The sequence below is a fragment of the Mauremys reevesii genome, linkage group 4, assembly GCF_016161935.1.
Source record: "Mauremys reevesii isolate NIE-2019 linkage group 4, ASM1616193v1, whole genome shotgun sequence".
In the NCBI taxonomy this organism is placed as follows: Eukaryota; Metazoa; Chordata; order Testudines; family Geoemydidae; genus Mauremys; species Mauremys reevesii.
This window is the reverse complement of record NC_052626.1, coordinates 33,647,302-33,662,278: the sequence shown is the minus strand read 5'-3', so window position 1 is coordinate 33,662,278 and position 14,977 is coordinate 33,647,302. Positions and strand designations below refer to the sequence as shown.

General features: G+C 45.7%; 1 protein-coding gene across 6 annotated transcripts in view; it reads right to left on the bottom strand.

Moving 5' to 3' along the window:
* Window positions 1-14,977, bottom strand: part of KCNK10 (potassium two pore domain channel subfamily K member 10) — a 120,773-nt gene that overhangs the window by 79,956 nt on the left and 25,840 nt on the right. The window contains exon 1 of one of the 6 annotated variants that reach the window (XM_039538356.1): window positions 12,402-12,471. The exons of 4 other annotated variants lie outside the window; for them this stretch is intronic. The gene's annotated coding sequence lies outside the window, so the exon portion shown is untranslated. Of the gene's footprint in view, window positions 1-7,583; window positions 7,847-12,401; window positions 12,472-14,977 lie in introns of those variants that run through there. One more of the 6 variants, XM_039538355.1, reaches the window with a different exon arrangement.

Below are 14,977 nucleotides of genomic sequence, written 5' to 3'. Positions count from 1 at the left end.
CTTTGTGAAGCACTTCGGTGTTGACAAAAAAAAAAGCATATTTCGATGAAACTTAAGTTAGTTGACTGAGGGTATGTCTACACTACGGGATTATTCCGATTTTACAGAAACCGATTTTTTAAAACAGATTGTATAAAGTCGAGTGCACGCGGCCACACTAAGCACATTAATTCGGCGGTGTGCGTCCATGTACCGAGGCTAGCGTCGATTTCCGGAGCGTTGCACTGTGGGTAGCTATCCTGTAGCTATCCCATAGTTCCCGCAGTCTCCCCCACCCATTGGAATTCTGGGTTGAGATCCCAATGCAAAAACAGTGTCGCGGGTGATTCTGGGTAAATGTCGTCACTCAATGTTCCTCCGTGAAAGCAACGGCAGACAATCATTTTGCGCCCTTTATCCCCTGGATTGCCCTGGCAGACGCCATAGCATGGCAACCATGGAGCCTGTTTTGCCTTTTGTCACTGTCACCGTATGTGTACTGGATGCTGCTGACAGAGGCGGTACTGCAGTGCTACACAGCAGCATTCATTTGCCTTTGCAAGGTAGCAGAGATGGTTACCATCCCTATTGCACCGTCTGCCATTGTAAATTGGCGATGAGATGATGGTTATCAGTCATTTTGCACCGTTTGCAATTGGAAATTGGCGATGACGGTTATCAATCCTTTTGTACCGTCTGCTGTTGTCATGGGTGCTCCTGGCTGTCCTCGCTGAGGTCGGCCGGGGCGCATGGACAAAAATGGGAATGACTCCCTGGGTCATTCCCTTCTTTATGTTTTGTCTAAAAATAGAGTCAGTCCTGCCTAGAATATGGGGCAAGTGTACTAGAGAACCAGAGAGCACAGCCGCTCCGTGTCAGAGCCCCAGAGATCCCGCAGAAAAGATGAGCTGCATGCCATTCTAGGGGGTGCCCCTACAACAACCCTACCCATTGCTTCCCTCCTCCCCCAACCCTTCTGGGCTACCATGGCAGTGTCCCCTCATTTGTGTGATGAAGTAATAAAGAATGCAGGAATAAGAAACACTGACTTTTTAGCGAGATAAAATGAGGGGGAGGCAGCCTCCAGCTGCCATGATAGTCCAGGCAGGACATTAAAGGGTGGGGGGGAGAGGAGCGCAGCCTCCCACTGCTATGATAGTCCAGGGAGTACAGAATCTTTTCTTTAGACATGACGGGGGGGGGGGGGCTGATGGAGGTCAGCCTCCAGCTGCTATGATGAGGACGGTTACCAAGCATTTTGTACCATCTGTCGGGAATGACCAGGAGTCATTCCCATTTTTACCCAGGTGCCCCCGGCCGACCTCACCGAGGCCATCCAGGAGCACTCACGGGATGATGAGGATGGTTTTCCACCATTTTGCACCATCTGCCATCAGGAAAGGAAGGGGAGGGGATGCTGCTGTTCAGCGCCGCAGCACCGCGTCTACCAGCAGCATGCAGTAGACATACGGTGACATTGAAAAAAGGCGAGAAACGATTTTTTTCCCTTTTCTTTCACGGGGGGGAGGGAGGGTAAATTGACGAGATATACCCTGAACCACCACGGACAATGTTTTTGACCCTTCAGGCATTGGGAGCTCAGCCAAGAATGCAAATGCTTTTCGGAGACTGCGGGGACTGTGGGATAGCTGGAGTCTTCAGTCCCCCCTCCCTCCCTCCATGAGCATCCATTTGATTCTTTGGCTTTCCGTTACGCTTGTCACACAGCACTGTGCTGAGTCCCTGCTGTGGCCTCTGTCTACCATAGCCTGGAGATTTTTTCAAATGCTTTGTGATTTCGTCTTCTGTAACGGAGCTCTGATAGAACAGATTTGTCTCCCCATACAGCGATCAGATCCAGTATCTCCCGTACGGTCCATGCTGGAGCTCTTTTTGGATTTGGGACTGCATCGCCACCCGTGCTGATCAGAGCTCCACGCTGGGCAAACAGGAAATGAAATTCAAAAGTTCGCGGGGCTTTTCCTGTCAACCTGGCCAGTGCATCTGAGTTCAGATTGCTTTCCAGAGCGGTCACAATGGTGCACTGTGGGATACCGCCCGGACGCCAATACCGTCGAATTGCGGCCACACTAACCCTAATCCGACATGGCAATACCGATTTCAGCGCTACTCCCCTCATCGGGGAGGAGTACAGAAATCGGTTTAAAGAGCCCTTTATATCGATATAAAGGGCTTCGTTGTGTGGACGGGTGCAGGGTTAATTCGGTTTAACGCTGCTAAATTCAGTTTAAACGTGTAGTGTAGACCAGGCCAAAGTTGTCACCATGCCATATGCTTCCTGTCCTAACTACTATTTTATATATTCTAAAGCTACATAATATTTAGGTGACTGAAGCTCAAACCAGATAAAATTCACATGGGTTCAAATTTCATTATAAACCCGAAGCTTACTAATGTTTGCAGATTTTAGTCCACAAGACAGCCCTCCAGCCAGGTCATATTTTAGTTCCGTCCCTTTCAGGGTAACAAAGTCTAACTGAAAACCCAATGTCTTTACATGTGGTTGTTGGCTCCATAGTCCTTACATCCTTCTCTCAAGGCTTTAAATAGTCTTTATCCCCTTATGTCAGAGGCTTCACTCTACCTTCCCAGTGGTTGTTAGCCAAACCCAAGTTCACCCTCTACCCTGGGATAAAATTCAGGACCCAAGGTCTGCTCTATCAGACTCCTTGCTGATATTTCCCTAGACTTCTTCCTACTGTAGCCTTTTTTCAGGTCTTCTCCCCCACAGCCTCCTTAGGTTCACTGTTCTTCCAGGGCCATGACCATGACTCACAGGGCTATGCCCTGAATCCCCCAACAGAATCCCAAAACAAAAGTACAAAACTTAAGCGAACTTCTGTCCTCCTCAGGCTTGACCTTTCATCCCTCTTACATTTCCCCTGCTCAGTTCCTCAGCTGAATGCCTCCCAGGGCTCTCTCCCTGGAAGTCCAAATCCTGCCTTTTTATCAGGGTTCACCATGGGAGACTGTTCCATGTCTCTCCTGGTCTCCTGCCAGACTTCCGCTTAGGAGAGGCTCTCTGGATCAACTCTTCCCCTGAACTTCCTCCTTGACTCTGCCAGTCTCTTCACTCTCTAGTGCCAAGAGAGGGACAGTAGAGTAAAGTTCCATTCCTTTCCTCCTACAACTCTCCTCCACTGGGCTTCCTCTCTTTATATTAACCACCCTGCTCCACACCAGCTAAGCTTCATCTTTAATTGGGACTGGCCCACCCAGGTGCCTTAACTGAGTTCCCCAATTAATGCTTGTATTACTTGTGTAGCGTGCATACCCCATCACATGCCCTTTTATAACCATCCCAGCACCTCTTAATATGCAATGTGCCAAGGTTGAGCAGCACCGTGGACGCTAGAAGGAGAAAGCCAGAGAGCAGAAAGAAATAAGGGAAAGTGGTTGCACCCAGATATGCAAGCCATGGGGAAGCCTAAATGCTCTGAACAGTCCATACAGGCTTCTTGAGTTGGCAACTTTTCCTAAAATCAAACAAGGCATTCCTCAAACTAAGGGCAGCCGCATGGACAAAGCACTATAAATCAGAGATGTAGGCCTTGTCTGTAACTCCCTACTTTTCTTTAGTACTATCTTTTTTAAAAAAAATCACTGATCTCCTGCACATTAACCACCCATCCTGTCCAGTTGGCTGGCTGAGACATTAGAGACCTGCAAGGAGTCAGAAAAGTCATTGTCATCCCCTTCATCATCCTAAGCTAATGGAGCATGAGAAGAACATTGGGCTTTCGTTACAGTATCCCCATTCCTCACAAGGGAGACAGGCTGGCACATTGATCACATTGGGACAGGTCAGCCCCCCGGCTGGCAGACTCTGAAGACAGAGAGTTCACCATGTCTGGGAGAGACACCACCACTGGCAGCCACAGGCACAATCATGTTCTGCAGGGGTCTACATAGCTCCATCATCAGTCACAGTCAGCAGCTCAGGGCTTCCATGGTCTCTTTTAATAACAGTCCCAGGTGAATCTGCTTCACTAACCTATTCCTCACCCCCATCTCCAAAATTTGACTCCACTTGCTTGATGAAGAAGTGCTCTCCAGAGTCCAGAACCCACTTCTGTCCAAGTGGCCACATCGGGGTTCTGAAACTGTATGGAGGGCCAGGTAGGGAAGGCTGTGCTTCCCCAAACAGCCTGGTCCTCTCCCGCATCTGCCCCCTCCCACTTTCCACCCCCTGACTGCCCCCTCAGAACTCCCGACCCATTGAACCCCCCCCGCTCCTTGTCCCCTGACTGCCCCCTCCTGAGACCCCCTGCCCCTAACCATCCCCTCTCCCCAGACTTCACCTCCTATCCAACCCCCCCGCTCCCTGTCCCCTGACTGCCACGACCCCAATCCACACCCCCACCCTGACAGGCCCCCGGCACTTCCACTTCTATCCGACTGCCCCCTGCCCCTATCCCAATCCCCTCCCCCCCACTCCCCACCCTCTTACCATGCTTCTCAGAGCACCAGGACTAGCAGCCGCACTGCCAGGCTGGAGCCAGGCACACTGCTGCGCAGTCTAGGGCACTGGGGCAGGCCAGCAGGAGCTCTCAGCCCTGCTGCCCAGAGTGCTGGCAGCACAGCGAGCTAAGGCTACGAGGGAGGGGGGACAGCAGGGGAAGAGAGGCAGCAGGGGAGGGGCTGGGGGGGCTAGCCTCCCCAGACGGGAGCTCAAAGGCCGAGCAGGACAGTCCTGCGGGCCGGATGTGGCTTGCAGGCCATAGTTTCCCCACCTCTGATCTAGGGCGAGGGGGAATGCAGATCCCAGTGGTGCAGGCATAGGCTCTGTCTTCTGCTGGCCCACTGATGTCCCAACCCCCTCTCTTCTATCCCAAGGCCCTGTAATTGTGCTAGGGCTCCCAGAGTCAGCAGGCAAGAACATCTCAGGTGGTCCAGCTTACCACAGATTTCATAGTGTCTGTGGTGGCAATTCTTCACATCTATACGGTGCTTTAGAGCCAGGTTCAAGGGCTGCTCAGGGCTATTTAAAACCACATAAACCTGGAGTCAGAATGGCATGACGTGCCTCCCATCTGGACTTTTATTGCCCAGCAGGATCAATCTAGTGGCAGAAACTACCTTCTCATAGTGGGAGAGAGCAAACACCAGGGTGACATTGCAAATGAAGGAGGACACTGGAAAAAGGGACTTCAGTGGCAGTAGTAATCAAGGGGAAACTGCAACAAGACTCCTTGATCCAGAGTCCCTCCTGAACCGAGCAATTTGCAAACTGCTCCTATGCTAGGAAAATCATGATAGATTTCTTGCTGCTTTTACAGATCCAGACTAACACGGCTACCCCTCTGATACTTGACTTCATTAGAGAAGCAGATTATATATTCATACAGTCAATAACTTCACCTATCCTCAGGAACAGGTCTTCCATAGAGCAGGAGACAGCAGGCAAACACCAGACCTCACGTCTACAGGTCAGAGTGCTGAACCCATCTGAAGTAGATCTCATAGTGAACCCCCCTCGCTCCCCAGGAAAAGAGGGAGGGGAAATAACAATATGATAGGATGCATGAGCCACACACTGGCGAACTACGGGTTAATGAGCAGCTCTGGGCCCAGAAAGCCCCACCCAGCCTCATCTGCTGGGCGTGCTCACAGTGAGGACTGAACTCAAAAGGGAGGATCTCAGCTCAGTCTAGACGGACAGGGCAAGGGATCAGTTGTGTGCTGCAAGATCCTGCAGAGAAGCTGCTGGGGCTAGGCCCTACTGCCATTCCATGACAGGCCCTTCACCCACAGAGACCAGGAATGATGGGCTGCAACTGACAGAGGAAAACCCCCTGGAGTGAGATCAGAGAGAACTCCAGGGTAAATCCAGATGCAAGCCAGGGGTTCCAGGGGAGGAACTGAAGCCAAGGTAGGAAGTGGCAGGGAGCAGAACTAAGGCCCCTGGCCGCATAGTTGACTACTACTTACAGGACCCTAGGTTGGTGGAGCAAGGAGGGACTGGGTTCCCCTACTCCCAGCCACTGACTCTCACCACTGGGCACTATGGCTGCTGACTCCTGCCACTAAGTGGTGTTGCCAGGTTTGGACTCCAACTGACTGACATCCTAAAACAAGGAAATTTGTAAGTAAAACGATCAAAGTAAAACAACTAAGAGAGAAACAGCTATTGCAACAGCCTCATGCTCAGAAGCTCCCACAATCCCCAAAGCGTGAGAGTCTTTTTCTCTCAAACACTGTATCCTGGCAGTTATCCCAGCCTAATGCTCTACGAGAGGCCCAAGTTCCAGTGCCTGCTCTACCTGACAGAGTGATCTGAGCTGAAGAACTCTGTTCTGAATCAGGCAGAGCAGGGACTTACATTTGACAAGGTTTGGTTTCATTCTGAATTGGAACAAAATTTTGAGACCTCCCTCAAAAGTTGCTGTGAAATGGAATTGTGCCGTTTTTGTCATGTCAGTCCCAGGAGATTAGAGAGACCAGGTAGGTGAGGTAATAACTTTTATTGCACCAACTTCTGCTGATGAGAGAGACAAGCTTTCAGGCTCTAAAGCATGTCTCTCTTACCCAGAGCAGTTGGTACAATACAAGATATTACCTCACCCACCTTGTCTCTCTTGTTATCTTCCAGTCAGTTCTAATACTGGGTGGAAACAATATGGGACCGGGAGTCAAGAGAACCAGGTTGTTTTACCAACTTTTTCTCCTATATACTTGCCTTGTGACCTTAGACAAATCACTAAAGACCAAATTTTCAAAAGTGGCCTCTAATTTTAGGTATATCAAAAAAAAATTGGGGTGGGGGGGGAGAGGAGTTCCACAGCTTTAGATTCATGGGATCTGTTTTACAGAGGTGCTGAGAATCTATAGCTCCCATTGACTTCAACTGAAGTTGTGCATGCCTAGCATTTCTGAAAGTCAGGCCCATGGTATCTAATGTTGGGCATTCAGACATTGAGGCACTCAAATAGAGACCAGTTTTGAAACTGAGAGCTTTTCACTCTCTCAACCCCAGGTTCCCACATAATAGGAGGCTAAAGTTTACAGCCTGCAGCTAGTCAGTAAGGCCCCACTCCATCCTAGGTACTGAGCTTTAAACAGGAGAGGAAGCAGAATGAGAGAGAGAGAGAAGTAGAAGGCTGGTAAGCTATATATATATATATAGTAGGGGCATTTGCTCCCTGAAGCACCTGGAGACAAGCCAGACAAGCCTAACGTGATGAAGAGATTTGAGTGCAGAATGTGAGTTTGGGAGCCCTGAACTTGGGGCCTAATGGAACAATTGTTGTAATGGTGCCTGTACTATGACTTGATGGTGGTAATGCTTCCTGGCATGAAGTTTATTAAAGGGATATGGTATTTACTCAACATGTGCTGGCGTCCCCTTGTCCTGGGCTGTTAACCTGAAACTTATTACTGTTCAACTGAGAGTGCCACACTGGGCTGCAAGGGATTGGTCAGGGACTGCCAGCAACCTTACACTGTGGAGGGCACTGGAAAAAGGTGTAAGTGACACAAACCAAGATTACCTCTAGATTTACTTAAACTTGCTTAGTCTCACCTCCCATGCTATGGGCCAAATTAGAAATACCATCTTAATATAAACTATAATAAAATCTTACCTCTGTATGACACCTTTCATCCCAAAGTATTTCACAATCTGGTCACTAGACAGTATCACTAAAATGCAGCCATCATCACCAGTGCTCAGGATGGGGAGGAAAGAATGACGCCCTTCCATGCTCTGCCCAGAAAATAAGCTCCACCTATGTGAATAGCCATAATGAGACTCCACTCACAGTAGATTTTTCAGATGTTCAAAACACGATGATGTGCTGCTTGGCTCCACTGGGCTCTTTGAGCTTGGTTCTCCCTTAGTGGGGTTCAGATATGTCCATCGTCTCTACTAGGCTTCTTGGGCTTGGCTACTTCCTGACGGGGGGAGGAGGAGGGAGGGAGATGACAAGTGGTGGTATCTACCAAATTCCACTCACTTGTGGCACCAAAATTTACTCTCAGTAAATTGTGCAGATCTGTAACTCTCCATCTCCTTTCTTACAAGAGAAATGAAATAGTTAACAGTGTCAATGTTTAAATTATCATCACTGAAATGAATATGGCAATTTGCACCTCTCCAAGCTATTGTCCCAGGCTCTCTGCAGATTCATCCCTCCTTTGGTTACATTCAGCTCACATTTTGTAGGTTTTCTTTATAGTTGTGAAGAAACCTTACTTTTTCTCTTAAATTAATACTGAGATCTTGCAGAACAAAAGAGTGGCTTCAGAGAAGTGTGCACTAGCTGTTTCCAAGCCCTGCCAGCATGGACATATCATGCAACCATGGTAGAGAGGGGGAAAATACTGCCCAAGTACACCAGGTAAACCCCCTACTTTTACAATAGATGCCGTGGCTCTTTAGAGTCTTCACAGAGCAGACAGAATATCTGTTTTAAGGTCTTATTCCAAAGAACACCATGCAGGGTACTCCAATTTATCTTCCTCAAGAAGAAGGGCTGAGTCAATCCTGCTGGGATATGAACACGCGGAACCAGCAAGTGTAGGTATTCAAAACATCATGTTTAAAAACACTAAGCTGACCCGCTGGTATAGTGTTGCTAATATATGCCAAATTGCTTCTCAATAGGATGTTTTTCAGGAGGATAATTCTTGTTACTTTTTTTGTTGATTACATTGTCCATTGCCTTCAGCAAACACAAAACAATTTGCAGCTGGTCACCAACAGTCTAGAGGCTCTCAGGCAGACATAACCATGCAGGAATTGAAAGATCATTCACCCCACATACATTTCAGGGCAGTATGAGGAATAAGCAGAAGACAATATCTACATATTTTTCTCCCAGGATGAATATGATCATTGTCTAAGATGATATTTTGCTTCATTAAATTCAGACATTTTGCAATAGTCCCATAAAAATATTTACAATTATTTTTAAACTGCAGCCTGCCTAGACAAAATGTGATTGATTATAAGGAGACATTTATATCCCATTCCTTATCCTTTAGGCCTCTGCTTTCAGTCATGCACTGACATGGCACCAAAAAGTCAATAATATATTAAATCTGGGGATCTAGTAGCCACCATACAGATACTGCAGTTTTTTCCAAATATGCATTAGCTTAGATGCTTATTTCTTACAGGCTTGTGCTCTAAGATCCTGAATATGGAGCATAGCTTAACTGAAAAGGGAAAGTTTTAGTTACTGGCAACAGTTCTGTCTCTGTGCCTATGTTGTTTTTCAAAGTCTCCATGGACTCACTTCAGCCACTATCTACACTCTTCTTTCCACATCCACTGTTCACATAACATCAGGCCCTGTCCCCTCAGACCTTTTGGGTAATGTTAGCAAAAGCCTCTTTCCTTTGTAGCTCTTACCACTTAGAGCAGCCTCCCTGTATCTCTCCTCTTTAGGTCTCCATCTCTTTTCAAATCTTCTCTTAAAACATAAGCAATATACCCAGACCCAAACGCCTCATCTAAACACTACTAAACACTAAGAAAGTCCGGCTCTCTAGAAAGGGCTAAACCAAAACCCCAAATACAAAAAGCCCCAAACTGGCCAATATCATATATGGACCTGAAATCTGAGGCTCAGACCTATCTCTGTAAAATTAGCAAACAAAAATTATACTTATTAGTGGCAGTTAAGATTGTGGCAGGACACTCCCCATTCACCCAAACCCTCAAAGAAATGGAAATAAGTTAAGGGGAAAGATTTGTGCATTTCTTTCCATCTTCATATGGCTATAAAGATGTCAGTAACACACTCCCAACTCTTTAGAAGGCTTTCGCTTCCATCTCCAACAGCTACCCAAAAGCAATAGGTACCCCAGCTTCATCAAACTTGCACGCTCATGCAAGATCTTGACAGTCATCTTGTACTCTTTGATATTAGTTATTGCAACAGATCAGCACATCTGACCGGCTTGCATTCCAGGCATTTGGGAAGTTTTTCTGCCTTAACACTGCTGAGGTTGCAGTCCTGATGTTCATGAATAACAAAGGGAGTAAATTAATTGAACATCAGTCAAAAGCAGTGAAATTTGAACTAGGGCTGTTGATTAAGCGCAGTTAACTCACACGATTAACTCAAATTAATCACAAATTAAAAAATTAATTGCAAGTAATCAGTTTTAATTGCATTGTTAAACAATAGAATACCAATTGAAATTTATTAAACATTTTTGGATTGTTTTCTACATTTTCAAATATATTGATTTTAGCTACAACACAGAACACAAAGTGTACAATGCTCACTTTGTGTTCTTTTTATTACAAATATTGTTTATCATTTTTACAGTGCAAAAAGAAATAGTATTTATCAATTCACCTCATATAACTACTGTAGTGCAATCTCTTTATCGTGGAAGTGTAATTTACAAATGTAGATTTTTTTTGTTACATAACTGCTCTCAAAAACAAGATAATATAAAGCTTTAGAGCCTATAGTCCACTCAGTTCTACTTCTTGTTCAGCCAATCGCTAAGAGAAACAAGTTTGTTTACATTTACAGAGATAATGCTGCCCACTTCTTATTTACGATGTCACCAGAAAGTGAGAACAGGCATTTGCAAGGTATTTACGTGCCAGATATGCTAAACATTCGTATGCCCCTTCATGCTTCGGCCACCATTCCTGAGGACATGCTTCCATGCTGATGATGCTCGTTACAAAAATAATATGTTAATTAAATTTGCTACTGAACTCCTTGGGGGGGATTTGTATGTCTCCGGCTCTGTTTTACCCACATTCTGCCATATATTTCATGTTATAGTAGTCTCAGATGATGGCTCAGCACGTTAGTTTTAAGAACACTTTCACTGCATATTTGACAAAATGCAGAGACCAATGTGAGATTTGTAACTATCTTTAGAGCACTTGACCCAATGTTTAACAATCTGAAGTGCCTTCCAAATTCTGAGAGGGACGAGGTGTGGAGCATGCTTTCAGAAATCTTAAAAGAGTAACACTCCAATGTAGAAACTACAGAACCCGAACCACCAAAAAGAAAATCAACCTTCTGCTGGTAGCATCTAACTCAGATGATGAAAATGAACATGTGTCGGTCCGCACTGCTTTGGATTGTTATCGAGCAGAACCCACCATCAGCATTGACTCATGTCTTCTGGAATGGTGGTTGAAGCATGAAGGGACATATGAATCTGGCATGTAAATATCTTGTGACACAGGCTACAATGGTGTGCCATGCAAACACCCGTTCTCGCTTTCAGGTGACATTGTGAAAAAGATGCAGGCAGCATTACCTCCTGCAAATGTAAACAAACTTGTTTGCCTGAGCAATTGGCTGAACAAGAAATAGGACTGAGTAGACTTGTGTGAGGTGAATTGAAAAATATAAACAAAAGAAATAGTATTTCTTACAATGCAAATATTCATAACAAAAATATAAAGTGGGCACTGGACACTTTGTATTCTGCATTGTAATTGAAATCAATATATTTGAAAATGTAGAAAACATCCAAAAATATTTAAATAAATGGTATTCTATTATTGTTTAACAGTGCAATTAATCACAATTAATTTTTTAATCACTTGACATCCCTAATTTGAACTCCTAGCCACCACATTCCTAACTTATGGAACTGTCTCATAGGTACAGCAGTATTTATCAAGGGCTGAGCTTGCTTAGTTTGTTTTGTTTCCTGGGAGTGACTGATGGCATTCGCACCACAGCAGATTTGTTGTCAAATTCAGTGGCTTGGCCTTGACACACATTTTCCATTACGGTTAATATGTTATAACATACATTCTAGACAAATACTAGCAGCGAGGAGTAACAAAGTGGACAAAGGCCAGGTCCCGAGACAAGCATGTTAAATTTCTTGCAAAAAGGATACAAAGAACAATGAGACAATCCAGTGAAAAAGTTGCCAAAAGTTGTGATTTTAAATCTTATTGTTCGCTGTATCAATACATTTGTTCATCAAACCCCCATGAAAATTTCAAATATTACTCAATGTGTATAGTCTGTTTTGGTTTTTGCCATTTCATTGAGATTTTTACAAAATAAAAGTTTAAAGGTCCTACTAAACTGAACTCTGTAATGTATCTGTCTCTTTCTCATTTAAGCCTCTTAATTTCTCTCTCTGTTATTGGTCTTACAACTCAGTACTTTATTCACATATAATGTTGTGAACCTTTATTTTCTGTCATTTACAACAGGCAACTCTTTATTATTTAAAGCATTTGAAGGCAGTTTGTAATCTGTGCAATTTTGATGGTACGCAGATTGACGGACTAATGCTGCTCCCGTTGAGAAAATGGTAACGACTATTGATCTGATCAGGAGCTGGACTGAGCCCAAAAGTCATATTGTCAAGTATTTGCATACTTCTGCTTTAAGCTAACATAGTTGGACACTTCATCAGTACAATATATCTGTAACAGGTCACTGACTCACCGGCGTGGCACCTCCTGCTGGTTGCCTCAGGAATTAGCTCCTCCACCTCAGAGTACCTCCTGCTGGCCAGTGTCTCGACTGCCACAGGCCCAGCATCCCTCCCAGACCCCGGTGCCCTTTTATCTTGGGTGCTGCCCCACAGCAGCCCCCACACACTCTGGGTCTCCCCTCCCAGGGGAACTCCCTCCCCCTATGCCCACCTTTCCTTAGTGGCTACTGCCATTCATAATCTAGCCCCTTCTCACTGGGGCAAACTGCAGTCTGTAATGGCCACTCATCATTGGCAAGGGGGTTGAACCTGCTGTCTTTCTAGGCCCAGCTGTCTCCCTGCAGCCCCAGTATCTCCTTTGGCTTTCAGCAAGGCCTCAGCCTGAGGACTCACCAGGCCAGAGCTCCCCAACTCTACCTACCCTTCCCCAGCACTGCTCTGTTTTGGATGCCCTGTGCTCCCAGACAGCTAAGTCCCTCCCACTCCAAGGCTAGAGTGAAACTCTCACAGCTCCTGACTCCCAGCCCTCTTATCAGGCCCAGCTGTGTCCAGCTACTCAGCCACCCTCCTTCAGCTGCTCTCACTCCTTTTATCTCAGGAGTGGGGTAACTGCCCCGCTACAACATCCCACACACTGGCTAGAATAAACACACAAACTTCCTCAGATTCTCAGTGAATCAAGTATCAGAGGGGTAGCCGTGTTAGTCTGGATCTGTAAAAGCAGCAAAGAGTCTTGTGGCACCTTATAGACTAACAGACGTTTTGGAGCATGAGATTTCGTGGGTGAATACCCACTTCGTCCGACGAAGTGGGTATTCATCCACGAAAGCTCATGCTCCAAAACGTCTGAAAGCTCATGCTCCAAAACGTCTGTTAGTCTATAAGGTGCCACAAGACTCTTCAGTGAATCAAGAGCTGCCTCTCTACATGTGATTTTACATATCTTTCATCTACAGCAGAGACCCAAAAGCTAACTTCAGCACTCAGGGATGGCACTGTATGGATTTGTAACATTGTCTGGGGGACTTTCAGTCCAAATGCCAATTAATGGATTACTCTCTGTTGTCAGAATGCTACCGGTATGGTGCTCGGCTCTTTCCAAAGTTGATATCACTCGGCTGGGTGCGTGTGATCCCTCTGTGTGCTGTCCCAGCTCTGCGCAGATAGCTGACACAGCGGACCCGACGAGAACCCCCAATAACCACAGAGTCCAGTAAGATGCAAAGTCACGTCGACTAGGTTTATTGCGACCTTGGACACAATGGCAGTTCCCCGTAGATTACTTAGTTTACCGGGCATACTACGAGAAAGTGCCTCTTGGCAATGGACTTAGCTCAGTCAGTGGCGGGACTTTCCACTGCCCCCTCGGCTGGACAAATACACCGCCCCAGGAATGCATTCTTATACACAGATACAAATAAGTTACACATCACACCTGACGTATTGAGAGGCCACCCCTCTATGCAGCAAGGTTCAACCTTTCTACGTATTTAGGTGCCGCCTTCTACCTTGTACATGTTGGTTTGATCAAAACAACTTTATCCATCATATTACCCTTTTGCCCCTGTCATTGGGATGGGCCAGCCTGTTCTTTGTTATCTGTGTGGAATGTGCAAGTATGTGAATGTTCAGTACCTTTTAGGTATGTATCAGCCCTTTCCTGGCCAGCTTCTGTGAGCAGGGCCTGCCTCTGGCTCACAGCTTAACTTTGCTTTATGTTAGCAAAGTCTTGACCATTACTTTAGTTTAGGCCTCAGGCCTCATACCAGGCCTCTGATACCAAGGTTTATATTTTAGGGCCTCCTCTTACTACACTCTCATCTACATGTGGCAAAAATAAGGATAATATTCTTCATTTAAATGGTAATCCCTATGGACAATTCCACTGTTCTCCATGCCTCCTAGGCTCATAGCCCCAGAGTCACCTTTGATTCCTATTTTCCCTAGTATCTAGTCTGTGATTAAGTCCTATTTTTCCTCTTCATTTTAACTAACATTAACCCTTTCCTCACTATCCCTATTGTGAAAATGGACCCTGACCAATCCTTGGTCACCTCTCCACTTCATTACTGTTGTTTTCTCCTCTCTGATCTGCCCATTACTTCCTCCTTCAACCTATCCTAAAAGGTGCTGATACTGTTATCTTCCTCTCCTGCTGATCAATCTCATCAACCTCTCTTTCAACTCCTTTTTTGGCTTCCTGTCTGTTACCACATCACATTCAAGCTCCTCATCTGCAAGGCCCTATGTAATCTTGCCTCCACATGTATCACTGCTGTCACTTCCTCATTCTCCCTCATTTGCTTCCTAAATATCTTCTAATCCCATCACTTTACTGCTCCTTTCATCCTCTCTCAACTATTGCTTTTGCACCTTTGCTCACATAGTCCTCTATATTTGCAATAGCCTCTTCCCTGTATAACTCTCACCTCCCTCAGCTGCCTCCATAAAATGCACATCTTCCAGGAATTCTGCAATCCACATTGATCAAGTATAATATAGTGTTGGGTTATCTGCTGTGATTACAACCACCACAGATAAACTAGGGGAAAAAGAGGCAAATATTTGTAATGCAAATACTAAGCTA